Source organism: Myotis nattereri, assembly GCF_964212035.1.
Source record: "Myotis nattereri genome assembly, chromosome: 9".
Classification (NCBI taxonomy): Eukaryota; Metazoa; Chordata; class Mammalia; order Chiroptera; family Vespertilionidae; genus Myotis; species Myotis nattereri.
The window spans coordinates 19,943,521-19,957,768 of record NC_138084.1 but is presented as its reverse complement, the minus strand read 5'-3'; the positions used below and the strand labels follow the sequence as shown (position 1 = coordinate 19,957,768).

Genomic DNA, 14,248 nt, shown 5'->3' with positions numbered 1-14,248 from the left:
TCCAATGTTAGGGGAAGGACTTCACTGGTGCCCAGGCCCTGCCAACCTTTTATTCAATTTTGGATACACATATTGCCCTTAGGCTGGCAATTCTGATAACAGACAGACTATCTTTTTTTTTTTTTAATATATTTTATTGATTTTTTGCAGAGAGGAAGGAAGAGGGATAGAGAGTTAGAAACATCAATGAGAGAAACATCGATCAGCTGCCTCTTGCACACTCCCTACTAGGGATGTGCCTGCAACCAAGGTACATGCCCTTGACCGGAATCGAACCTGGGACCCTTCAGTTCGCAGGCCAATGCTCTATCCACTGAGCCAAACTGGTTAGGGCGTGACAGACAGACTATCTTAAAGATCAGTAAATATTAGTAAAGATTTACTTTGATACTATTGGGTCAAGAAATTGCTTGAGCCACCATTGTCTTGACCAAACAATTGGTGCATAGCTTTGGCCCTTGACAGAGCTCAAGGTTCATCAGCATTCTGGGCTCCTTGTTTACACTTTTCTGATAGTGAAGACAATAGGTAGCTTCCAACAACTACCCACTATGTGAGTTAAAAATGCTCTATTTATCTTTACTCTATTTAAATAGATCCTGTAGGTGATATTCACTTTCCCAGATTTTTTTTTTTTTACCTCTTCCTCAAATTTTACAGGACATCCTGTGAGTGTATGAGGAAGAGAGTAGCTCATTCAACTTTATGGCAGGAGATGTGACTCAGAGTTTATTTTGGCTGGAAGTCCTATGGCTTTTTGAGACCCTATGTACCTGATAGCTTCTTGCCCTCCTGGCATTAATAGAAGGAGTACTGGAGCGTTATCATTTGAATCACCCAATACTCCTTGGTAATATTGGCTACCTTCCTTTTAAGGACATGATGTACCCTAAGCCAGCCCCCTAGTGGCAGATCCTGTAGTTTCTGTCGTTTCCTTCCTTGGCCCCTCTTATCTCTGAGACTATACTACTCCTGTCCCAGTCAACTCAGTATCCTCACCACATGAAAACTGAAAACTGCTGGGGTGGGTAAGAGCTTCAAGCAGGTCTGTCTCCACATTGGCAGGACCCAGTGCAAGGGTACAGATGAAGACTTAAATATTTATAGGCTAAAATTTGTTATGAAACTATAAGTAATTGTTATGCTCTTATCTTGACAAATATATTTGTATAACCACACAACAAAGGAAACCCTAGGGTTTCAATGTGATTAAAAGCTGACCATGTATCAAAGCTGCCTGGATTTAGTTATATTGAATATATTTGGGTGTTCTGTGTGATGGACTAGTGATATTTTAAAAAAAAAGATAAAATAAGGATCTATGTAATTTATACATTGTTAATGTATTTATTTAATAAAATTCATTTTCCTTGCTTTCACTTGATAATAATTACAAAATATGCTTTTATAAACAATTTTCACCTAATTTGCATCCTTTTGACATTATTGATAAATAAAATAGACTTTCTTGAATCATTTTAGTTCTTAGTTTGAGTTTGATTAATTTAAATTTGGAGAAACTTCACTCTGCTGAGACAGTAACGACTGATATTAAATTTCTTAAAGTAACATATAAATTTAGGAATAAACCATATATATATCAGACATTGTAATAAGGTGGGTTATATAAGATAAAATTAGTATTGTAGAGATATTCCAAAGTACAATCACATATCTTGCTATTTTACCATCTTTTAAAGTAACAACTACTATAGATCCTTAAAAGTATATAAATAATTGATGTCACATTTCAAGCATGTTCTTTCTACACCTACATGGATACAATTACAGAGCAATATTAATTACTAAACATCACCAAATGTTCTTTATTTCTTGTATGTGACTGTTGCAATATTAATTATGTAATATCATAAAATGTTTCTTATTTACTTTATTATTGGAACCTCCAGATCTATGACTTGGAACACGGAGAAAATAGACACATGAAGCTTATGCAATAATGCATTGCATTCAGGCTACCTGAGCGGATTTGGCAGGTTAGGTAATTTCTCTTTTTTCTTACAATGTGTCAGTGATGGCACCACCTACAAACCTTCATGGTATTTTGATGGTAGGCTTTCATTTTAAAATGTGGAACAGCATTTCCCTGAAGCCTGAACAGTGTGAGTCATAAGGACAATTGTTTAAGGTGATAGGTTATACCATGTTAGCACAGAGAACTGGATCCCCAGTGGTGGAGGAGCTTGTGTGTTATTGAATGAATTTGTTTTTGTGAATGTTTGTCATATACTGGTCCCTCTGAAATATGGTGCCCAGGTCAGAGGTCAGAGGCCTCTTTTGCCTGGATATAATTAACTTCAAGTTCTCCCTCCGATTACGATGCACCAAGTACATTTTGATGGTCTGCACCCCAAGGCTGTACAAGGAATTCCACAATGAGACCTTCTCCAAGTTACCAAGTGGGATAGAGGAGACAGGAATCTCTCACCGTAGTATTACCCTTCCCCTTCCCGCACCTGCTGTTCCTTCTCTAAAGCAGAAACATTTAGGGGAACAAACATAGATCTTACAACTAGACTCTTTCCTCTCCTCTTCTCTCTTACTGTATTAGACCACTGAAAGGGTGTCCTCCTTGTCATATCCCCTTTTGTTCATTAGAACAACAACTCACATGGCCTCAGTGGCATAAGCAAAAGGGAAGACAGTCTTTCCAGGTTTGATTTTTGATAAGATAGAGAGGAGGAAAATACTTTACTTTATTGTCTTATTTTGGAGAACCAGAAACTAATCATTCATTTTTTAAAAATTGCATTACTTTTCTAATGAAAGCCATATCTCTCCCACACATGTATGCTCCAGGTTAATACTATTTGTCAAAGCAGTATAACTATATACATCTATGTGACCTGAAATCCTGCCAACAACTTTGCATGGTTGGTATAATTGTCCACATTTTACAGCTAAAGAGTCTGAGACCTAGGTTACTTTTCCTAAAGTCATATAGCTAGTTAAAAGGCAGAAAACTGGGTTTCAATAAATGACTAAGTGAATGGAATCCTTGGGTACGTGAATAAATAAATGGAATAACAAATGAATGACTATCAAACCTACTGCCATCATATAAAGACACTGTATCAGTTAGGATTATTGGTTGCAAGCAACTCCCTGGCTGATGAAAGTTAAAAGGAATGCATTGTGGTGGAAGAGACAAAACTAGCTTTGGAAACAGAGAGTGACTATGGAAAGTTCTGGAGGCCCAAGCAGCAAAAAGTGGACCAGCAGTGTCCTAGAAGCAACCCTTTGGTCATCCGCACCCTATTGGCCTTGCATAACCCACTCAGGATTCAACATCCCCAGTGAAAGTGTCTGGTTGGCTCATCTTCCCTTCATACCAGGGACTCAGAGGAATAAATCATGTTCTTGAATAAGAATGTGACATTATTAGGAAAAGGGGATGGATGCTGGGACTCCATATAAAACAATAAGTACCAGAACACTGACATCATGGCAGAGAAATAATACTTTCTTTTTTCTTTTTCTGTTTTTTTGGTATGAACTATAAGCTTATTTTATTTTTTCCATCGCCATTTATCCCCTCTATGCCCTCTTCCATCTCTTACACCCCCCGCAATCACCATACTATTGTCCATGTCCCATGAGTTCTCTCTCTTTTTTTTTTTTTTTTTTTCTCAATCCCTCTACCATCCTACACCCACCACTAGGGCAGTCTTCTTGCTCTCTATCAAAGTGAAATAAAGCAGTCAGAGAAAGACAAGTACCATATGATTTCACGTACATGTTGAATTTAATAAACAAACTGAACTACCAAGCAAAATAGAGACAGAATCATAAAAAATAAGACTTTCAAAACATGCAATAGGTTCCAGAGAGTGTACTTGGTGCATCTCATGTGTTATCTTGTTTCATGCTGGCAACAACTCTATGAGTTAGACAGTATTATTGTTTAAATGTGGTAGTTTTGTCAACTGAGGCTATGGGAGGTTAAATTGGTCATTCAATAATACGTAGATTATAAATTGCAGAACCTAGACTGGAACCCAGGTCCAATCCCCTAATGCTCCCGGTTTTAACAATTATTTTATTGTCTTTCTACCAATGGCAAGCAGAGGAAACTTGCAGGAGAAGGGTGGATGCAGCAGCCTGTCGTCCAAGTTCCTTTCAGTTTATTTGCTGATCTCCCAGAGATACTGAACCCAGAGCATTGTGGACTACATTTATTCTAAACTAGCTTGATTTAAAACAATTTTTAAAATTTTTCTCACCTTTTGAATCAAATAGTGTTTTATACCTTTCAGAATTCGTTTTCAATAGGAACAAGTTGAACAAACTATCTCTAAGTATTTATTTACCTGCCTCTACCTTTTGTGGTCTTTCTGGAAATTCAGGCCACCACATAAATGAGGAAACTGGCAGATAATATGGTCTCAAATAGCTGATGGCCATCTGAAGCCAAATGGTGTTTGTCTTCTTATTTCGGTTGGAGGCTTTAGGCAAAGATTTTGGAGCCTTAAAACCTATGTAACCGGATTACATAGGTTTTGAGTCCTGGCTCAGCTATTTCCATCCTAAGTGATCTTGAGCAAGCTACTTAATCTAGCTGAATCTCAATTTCCTCATATATAACATGCAAATATAGTCATGTTTACCTCACAGTGTGGTTGTGAGGATCAAATAAAACATTATGTCAATAGTTAGATTGTGCCTGGTTTATTGCTACTTAATAACATTTTTTCAAATTGTTATAAATCTCCCCCCAATTTTCCAATATGTTTATTTTTTATTAAATTTATGGGGGTGACATTAGGTAACAGGATCATATAGTTTTCAAGTGTACATTTCCATGATATATGATCTTTATATTGTATCATGTGCCCACCACTTAAAGTCAAACCATCTCCTGGCATATATTGAAAAAATTTTTCATATAAGTGGACTGGTGCAATTTGAATCTGTTTTGTTCAAGGATCAATTGTAGTTTTTTTTTTTACAGTTTCCTAAGATAGGTTAATTGAAGTGTGTTGTAGAGAACATGTTTTGAGAGAGAGAGAGAGAGAGAGAGAGTTTGGTTTTCCATCCATATACCAATTCATTTCTGATATTAAGATTTGGAAGATGTTGGTCGCCACCTCCATCAGGCTTCCTTCTTCACTTTCAGATTTCCTCCTTTTCCCTCATTATAGCAGGTTCTGTTTGTGGTCACCAATATATGCATTCTCTCTCTCTTTTTCTTTAGACCACAGTTAGACCTCATTGCCCAGTCTCATTTGCAGTTAAGTATGGCCCACTGAATTGTGGTTAGTGGATTTTTAGTGAAATGATAGCCCCATTTCAGTGATGGGCCCTTGCTCTCTTTTACCATGAGCTGAATTGGAGAGAACTCTGAGGTCTCAGAGGAGGATAGAACTACAATATGGGAAAAGCTTGCATCCTGATAGGACTGTGGAGAGTGATATAGGCAAGAGTAAAGTTTTATTGTGCTAAGTCACTGAAATGTCGAGGTATCTACTCTGACTAATATAATTGTCCCTGCAATGTCTCAAAGACAAGATCTTTTAGGATACTACTTTACCATCCAGCTTCCCTCCCTTTTCTATTTTCAACCTTTTTGTCTACAAAAGACTGACAATTTGCATGAGAAAATACCAAAATGTCCAAGTTACATAAAGGCATGAGTCATAAAAGTGATTTCACTTGGGGCAGGAATATTTGGTGCAATAAGTGATTAGAAAAAAAATGTGACCATTCATACAGTTCTATAGAAGTAAGAGGGTGTGTTAAGGAAACTTACCTTAGTAATTATGTCTCCTAGGTAACTGGAGCTTCTAGGAAAGTCCAAATTTCATGGAATGAAATTCTTTCTGAGATGTGCAATTCAATTGTACAACCATTATGAACTGTATTTATAAAATTTTCTGATGGCTTGATAAATTACTTATGTAATACTTACTGTGGGATACAAAATTGCATCATCTTAACTATGCACAGTATGATCTCAACTGTGTAAAAATTATGTACTTACTGGAAGGAATAGACCAACATTTTAAAAAAAGGAGGATAAAATAACAGATAATATAACTACATACAATTTTGTGAACAAATTAATCACATAAAATTACCAATCTGTAAAATTTCTTTGATAGATTGTGTGATGCCAGGACTGTCAGGCAGACCCTGAGCGATGGATGAATGGATTACTCTGACACATGTTTCTGTGAAAGAGGGGCTAAGGGACTGCTTGGCTATAGGAGCAAATAGCCCTGTTTGCCTGTCTCCTTAGGCTTTTATTGTAGCAACCGCTTGAACTAAAATGAACTATTAGATACTATCAGCAGAGTAAGCATACTTCAGAAGACACATGTGTCTGTAGTGTCCTTTAAGCAAGGACATGTCTAAGTAAACACCCGGGGTGCTCAGACTTGTTTGAAAAAGTCAAAGCAGGAGCTGTCATCACTTGTAGCTGAGGCCTCCCTAGAGGACCCTGACCTTTTGGAGAACCCTCCTTACAGACTTTCCAACCAAGTCCCATGTTTCCCCACAGTGTGAACCATTTTTGGTTCAAAAAGATGGAATTACTAAGATTGTAAGACCCAATGCCTTACCTAACAAGCATATACATAGTACTAAATCATCATAGGTGGTTTTGAATATGTCATTTGAAGTGAATGAAGCAGGTTTGTAAGAAGATATAATGGCCATGGGTAGGGGACCACTCACTGAAGAATCATGGTGTCATTAAAAGAACCTGGTCTTTGGCGTTTGATTGAGGTACTGCTGCTGGCTAGTTTTGTGAAACTGGGAAGACTAATTCTCTTTCAACATTGTTTTTCTTATTTGTGTGAAAATAACTCTTGCTTTATAATTTCATGAATGATTAAAATTTGTGATGTTGCGCTACACTATTTTAGAAAGTGGGTAAAATTTTTATAGCTTCTTTTCTCCTTTCTCTGCATAACATCTCCAAAATGTTAATGTAAATCTGATACTTTTAGGTAGCTTTTTGTAAAATACAGATTCCAAAGCATTCTGGAAGACCCTGATTCAGGTGATTTGGAGAAGTTCCTGTATTTCTAACAAGTCAGCCCAGAAGATCTTGATAGGGATGGTGTGAGGAACACACTTTTATTTTTATTTTTTAAATAAATCTTTATTGTTCAGATTATTACAGATGTTCCTCTTTCCTCCCCCCCCCCATAGCTCCCCTCCACCTGGTTCCCACCCCACCCCATGCCCTTACCCCCCGCCACTGTCCTCATCCATAGGTGTAAGATTTTTGTCCAATCTTTTCCCACACCCCTCACACTCCCTTCCCCCAAGAATTGTCAGTCCACTCCCTTTCTATGCCCCTGTTTCTATTATATTCACCAGTTTATTCTGACTTAATTTTTAGATTCACTTGTTGATAGATATTTATTTGTTATCACTTTGTTGTTCATAATTTTTATCTTTTCCATTTTCTTCTTCTTCCTCTTCTTAAAGAATATCCTTCAGCATTTCATATAATCATGGTTTGGTGGTGATGAACTCCTTTAGCTTTTTCTTGTCTGTGAAGCTCTTTATCTGACCTTCAATTCTACATGATAGCTTTGCTGGGTAGAGTAATCTTGGTTGTAGGTTCTTGCTGTTCATCACTTTGAATATTTCTTGCCACTCCCTTCTGGCCTGCATGGTTTCTGTTGAGAAATCAGGTAACAGTCGTATGGGTACTCCCTTGTAGGTAACTAACTGTTTTTCTTTTGCTGCTTTTAAGATTCTCTCTTTGTCTTTTGCTCTTGGCATTTTAATTATGATGTGTCTTGGTGTAGTCCTCTTTGGATTCCTCTTATTTAGGGTTCGCTTTGCTTCCTGGACTTGTAAGTCTATTTCTTTCAACAGGTGGGGGAAGTTTTCTGTCATGATTCTTCTAATAGGCTTTCAGTATCTTGCTTTTTCTCTTCTTCTGGCACCCCCATAATTCGGATGTTGGTATGTTTGAAATTGCCCCAGAGACTCCTTACACTATCTTCATATTTTTGGATTCTTTTTTCTTTTTGCTTTTCAGGATGTGTGTTTTTTGCTTTCTTGTATTTCAGATCTTTGACTTGATTCTTGGGATCCTCTAGTCTGCTGTTGGGAGTCTGTATAATATTCTTTAAAAAAAAAAAAAAAAGCTTATCTGGCTTTATTGGCTTTTCTTTCTCTTGTTCAATGGGGGTGGGATTTTATTTGTACATTTTTTTAAGAGTCCCAATCTGCTCATGAAATTCTTAGACAGAGGGAAGCTGTGGGGCACATATTCCTTAAGGGACCCATTGGGAGAACTCTTATCAGGGCAAAGTAACTGCTCACTTCCTTCCCTTCTGCTTCATGTGTACTACGAAATAGTCATTGCATCCGATGGTGAGCCCAGCAATTAGCGAAAAGAAGCTCTGGAAGCCAACTCTGCCGTCTCGGCACTGGTCCAGGTCCTTCATTATTTTGTCTACAGCCAGAGGGTCTTTTTGATTTTCCAAAAATCCAGGGAACTCCTTTTCCATGAGTACTCTTAGGTCCTCCTTTGTTAATTAGCCTTTATCCCCAGCAAACTTATGAAACGTGAACATCATGGTTTCCATGGCGTGTTCCATTTGAGACGGCATTCTGGTGAGGTCTTGGCGGGAGGCGCGGCAGGATCGTCGGCTGCAGGGAGGCTGCTGGGACGCGCGGCCAGTGCAGGAGTCTGTATAATATTCTTTATTTCAGTCAGTGTATGCTTAATTTCTGACTGGTCCTTTTCCATTTTTTTGGCATTTTCATTAAGATCTTTGAAGGTTTCACTAAGTTCCTTGGAGGTTTGTAGAAGATTCTTGAGTAATCTTATAACTGTGGTTTTGAACTCTATGTCCAGTAGTTTGCTTTCCTCCATTTCTTTCATTTGTGACATGTTTCTTTGTCTCCGCATTTTGGCTGACTGCAAGGACCCCCTGTGTCTACAATGGAAGAACTGTTGTACTGGAGACACCCTTATGGGGTAGGATTGGCTTCAGTGGGGCTTTGGTGCTCACTGAGTCTGCCTCTTGAGTGTGTCCCTATGAGGAGTTGAAATCTGGTATCTGACCACTGAGTACCCTGGCTCCTGGATCTCCAAGTCAACTACTGTGTGAGTCCACCCAGCAGGAGCTACAGCGATATCAGCAGATCTATCCTCTTTGTTGGGGTTTGGAAGTTTTGGAGCTCTCTGACCCACCTGCAGTTTGTTAGGTTAGGCTGCAAAAGGGCAGGCAGTTCCTTTGCCCTGCTGCCCACAGCTTGGGTAGGGATGTAACTTCAGTGGGGCGGGGTCTCAGTGAATCACCAGGGCAGAGCAAACAGCAATGGCTGTTGTCAGCCGACTCCACAACTCCTCACGTCTCCGAGTCTTGGCGTCTCTGCATCCCCAAGTCCCGGGCCCCGCAGTAACAATGATCCCTGCGAGCAGGTCTGCGAGAAAGCCACCCTTGCTTTCCGACCCGCTGCAAGACAGTCCAGTTTCTCCCTGTAGGAGTCTGGGTCCCCAGAGTCTCACCATAAATGAGTTCAGTGCTTTTGGGAGCCTGTATCCCCTTCTGATTGAAAAAAACTGCACCCAGTGGGAGCCCGCCTCGCGGGCAAGCACGTAGGCACGCCTCTACACCTCCTACCCAGTCTCAATGTGCTTTTTTCTTTCCTTCTAGTTGTAGAATTTCCACTTGGCCAGCTTTCCCGTGGTTCTGGATGGTAGCTGTTTTGTCTTTTAGTTTTAGTTTTAATGTGGTTGTGGGGGGTAGCACGTATAGGTTTATACCTTATGCTGCCATCTTGGCTCTCCAGGAACACACTTTTTTAAAAAAAAAAAATATTTTATTGATTTTTTTACAGAAAGGAAGGGAGAGGGATAGAGAGTTAGAAACATCGATGAGAGAGAAACATCCATCAGCTGCCTCCTGCACACCCCCTACTGGGGATGTGCCCGCAGCCAAGGTACATGCCCTTGACTGGAATCGAACCTGGGACCCTTGAGTCCACAGGCTGATGGTCTATCCACTGAGCCAAACCGGTTAGGGCTGGAACACACTTTTAAAAGACAAAATTTACCTCTGTTCCTCTCCAAAACTAATTCCAATCCCTACCGAACTTTTGTCCAGTAACTCTTCTTTTTTTATGTTTACAATGCCCTTCCCTTATTTGTCTCCATTCATTTTAAAGAACAAAAGGGATAACTTGTACAAAGCCCAGTTCTCAGGCTAACGTCCACTTCCCTGAGGAGTTCTTGGCTTCCCCCCAGGTCATATGATTGAAAGCATTGGGACCAGCATTTTGAAATGAAATCAAATTTTTCAGGTCTTCTGTTTGCCCTAATGATACTATTCAAATAACTCTGCAGCTGGACAGTTTCTGCCAACTCCACCACATGCCTTATTATTTATTGCTTTGGAGTATCCAATCAGCTACAAGTGATGATATATAAATAAAAATGTTCAGTGGGAAACATTTTATAATGGTAGTAGTTTTCCAATATAGAACACATCCCCTATCTTCCTCTGCTCCACAAAGTCTCTGACTTCATGTCAACGAACAGTTCCTTCAGTTGACTCATTAGGAACCTAGTTCTTCTTGGAGTTCTATGCTGCGTAGTGACGCCTGAGTCAGTTCAAGTGTGGTTGGTGGAGTCTATAAGGTGGTAGCCACAGAAGCTTCTCCATTGCCGCACTGAGTGACTGCAGAAGGTGGTGTGCACACAGGTCTACAAAGAAACTTCAGGTAAGCAGATTGTTTTGGACAGCAGTGTCTTGTCTTTTTCAGCCTTCCTATTAATTAGGATCCTGGTTCTAAAGAATTTGTATTTACGGTGGTTACTAGACTTATTGTGGTGATCATTTTGTAACGTATATGAACACTATGTTGTACACTTGAAACTAATATGCTGTATATCAACTATAATGAAAAATAATTTTAAAAAGAATTTGTGTTTATATTCCCATGACTATTCTGTAACTACCAATTTGTACTTCTTAATCCCTTCACCTTTTCCACCTAACCTGACCAACACCCCCCAGAATAATGGTTATCTCTGGGGGGTGGTATAAAATAACTTAAAGTAAAAAAAGAAGAAAATAAGGGATTGTAGAAATCCACTCCCCTCTGGAAAAAAAAAAGAATTTTTATTTGTTAATTCATTTTTTTCCCCTTGCAAACTCTTGGACCCAAGCCCAATATTGGGAACTAATTCCTAAAAACACTGTAGGCCCCTGGAGCCAGAAAGTACTTTAAAAATCTACAAAGCCAGCATGTGTTATTTTGAACTGGTAAGATGTCCAAATCCTTTCCTTGAATTATAAAGTATTGGTATGTGTATGCCTTTCCCTGCCACCCTCCAGACCTATAGTAACACTGTGAGTAAAGACAAGAAACAACATTCTCCTTGCCTTCAATCCATGGTTCTAAAGTGTCCCTTGTCCATTTGCATAGAAAAACTCTTCCTTCTTTGAATGAAGTGTCATGTGGCTAAGATGAAGTTTTACCCTTTCCTGTTTCTCTCTGACAAATTTCTCTCTAATCATTGATGTATTTGGCTCTGGGTTCACAGATATTTCTCTCCATCAAACTCTTGTCACATCCCGGTGACATCTGTGATACCTACAACACCCATTTCCTTATTGACATCTCTATTTTTTAAAATATATTTTTATTGATTTCAGAGAGAGGAAGGGAGAGAGGAAAAGAGATATAGACACATCAGTGATGAGAGAGAATCACTGATCGGCTGCTTTGTGCATGCCCCCTATTGGGGATTTAGCCTGAAACCCAGACAAGTGCCTTGACTGTGAATCAAACCTTGAGCTCCTGGTTCATGGGTCAATGCTCAACCACTGAGCAACACTGGATGGGCATGACTATTTCTCTGACTTGAACTGATTTACTTCTAAAATCCTAACCTCTAATAGTCTAATTTCTGATTCCAATCTCCTATTCTCTGAATACATTCCCCCTACCTATCACCATTGCTATTCTTTGATCCCATAAAGTGCTTTTATCCTTTGTTCTCTTCATCTTTTCCCACTTGATTAGTCCCTATCCTAACTTAATTTCTCCTTTCTCCTAGATTCCACAATTTTAACTTACGTTAAAGTGTCTCTTTCCTTTATTCTCAAAAACTTTGCCACTTATCTGCTGCTCTAAGTCTGGAAAAATTTAACCCTGCTTCATTTCAATTTTTCTTCTCTTCTTCTGGCCTCTGGGGTACTGAGATCATACATGTGGATGGATGAATATAACTCCCAAATGATGGTTTTCCACCTGCATCTGACCCTATGTCTTGCAATTGCTCTATGTATTCCTACTCTGCATTTTCTCTAACTAGCATCAGAGGCCATTCAAACTTTAATTTTTAGCATTAACACCCTATTTTTTCTCTCTGTGTTTATCTGGTGCATTCCCTCACCCTACTCACTTCCAAAAGATGATTTTCCATTCTATTTCTTCCATAAAATAGATATTCAGAGATAACTTTTCAACTTCCTGTTCTTTCTTCTACTCGAAAGTGCTCACACACATATACCCATATCCACACCTAAGCTAAAATATTTTTTTTCCTTTGTGTAGAAGAGGTATTCTTTCTGTACAAAACTAATCCCAATACTTACACATAGAGGTGTGACTGAAGATAGAATGAATTAATAAACATAAAGGATTTGAAAGAGTGCCTGGTCCATTGATTTAGCTATTTTTCTTTCCCCTTTCCATCTCTTATTAAGTCCATTAGCCCATCAATTTCTGTCCACCTTACCTGCTTTCTATAGTTAACATCAATAAGCTTCTCTTTCTCATCTAATAAGAAATGCCTTCCTTTAAGCTCCTGCAGTTTCCAGCCCTCCTTCTTACTATCGTACCTTTTTCCTTCCTTTCCTGATGCAGCTCTTTGAAAGACTTATCTTCATTTTCTTACATTTCATTTATTCTCCAATCACCTTAACCTGGATTTCTTTCTCCATCATTCCATGGCATATCTCTCACCAAATCAGAAATCAATTCCTAACTCCAAAACACATTGGCATTTTTGTGCTCATCTCTCTTAGATTCTCAGCAGCATTTGACTTCTCTGGTCACTCTCTTCTTTAAATGAAATTCCTCTTATTTTGACTTCTGAGATACTGCTCTTATTTTTCACACTGTTTTTTGACAATTCTTCCTTAGTCTGCTCTGTTGGCCCCTCTTCCTCTCTTATCTTGTTAAACATTTATATTCTTCAACTTATTTTTATGAAGGATCATAACAGAGTTTCTATTGGATCAGGTTAATCCAGAAAAATTCTACTTCGAGAAGGCCTTATGGTTGGAAATAAATGGCCCAGTGGGGATTGAGCCTATAACCCTGGCATGTGCTCAGACTGGGAATCAAACTGTGGCCTCATTTATAGGTCAATGCTCAACCACTGAGCCATGCAGACTGGGCTCCCTATCCATTTTTATATTACTAATTTGGGATTACATCAATATATTTTCTTGACTTTATAACATGGAATTTCCCTATGTCATTAAATACACTTTGAAGACAGCATTGTGGTGGCTGCCTGGCAACCCATTATTTGGATATGCCATCATTAACTTAGCAATTTCTGTATAATGAATGTTGGATCATTTCTAAATTCACAACCTAATACTACAATGGATTACCTTGTGTTTATACCTTTATAGATATATATCATTTCCTTTCCTGGAATGAGTTTCTAGAAGGGGAATCCTATATAATAAAAGCCTAATATGAAAATTAACCAAACAGCAAAACGACCTGTGGAACGACTGGTCGCTATGATGTACACTGATCACCAGGGGGCAGACACTCAAAGCAGGAGCTGCCCCCAGCCTGTAGGCTCCAGGCCAGCCAAGGCATGTGCCAGTGGGGGTCCCCTGATAGCCCCACCAGCCACCCTGCAGAGGGCGGTGACTGGGGTCAGTGAGGGGGTGGGGCTGGCTGGGGGTTGGTGAGGGGGTAGAGCCCAATTGCCCTGCCGGTTGCTCCACAGATTGACCCTGGTCACCGGCCAGGCCTCGGGACCCTACCTGTGCATGAATTTCATGTACCAGGCCTCTAGTTATTGAATAAAAGGGCTTATTCTTTTTTTTAAGGTTACTAGAATATAATTCCTAGACTTTTGACAATTTATACTTGGGTAGTATCACTACTAATCAACAATTTTCTCTTCTCTAATTTTGTTTATTAGAAGAAAGGGACTACACAATATGGTCTTCAGAATCTTTTCCAGAAAATCTCATTCTCTCATGATGGCTGAAAA

General features: G+C 39.1%; 1 pseudogene across 1 annotated transcript; it reads right to left on the bottom strand.

Annotated features, from left to right (window-relative positions):
• Positions 1-8,303: 8,303 nt before the first annotated feature.
• Positions 8,304-8,664, bottom strand: LOC308525269 (protein S100-A10-like; annotated as a pseudogene). Its single transcript has one exon. The product of its transcript is annotated as a protein S100-A10-like (transcript).
• Between the last annotated feature and the right edge of the window lie 5,584 nt (positions 8,665-14,248).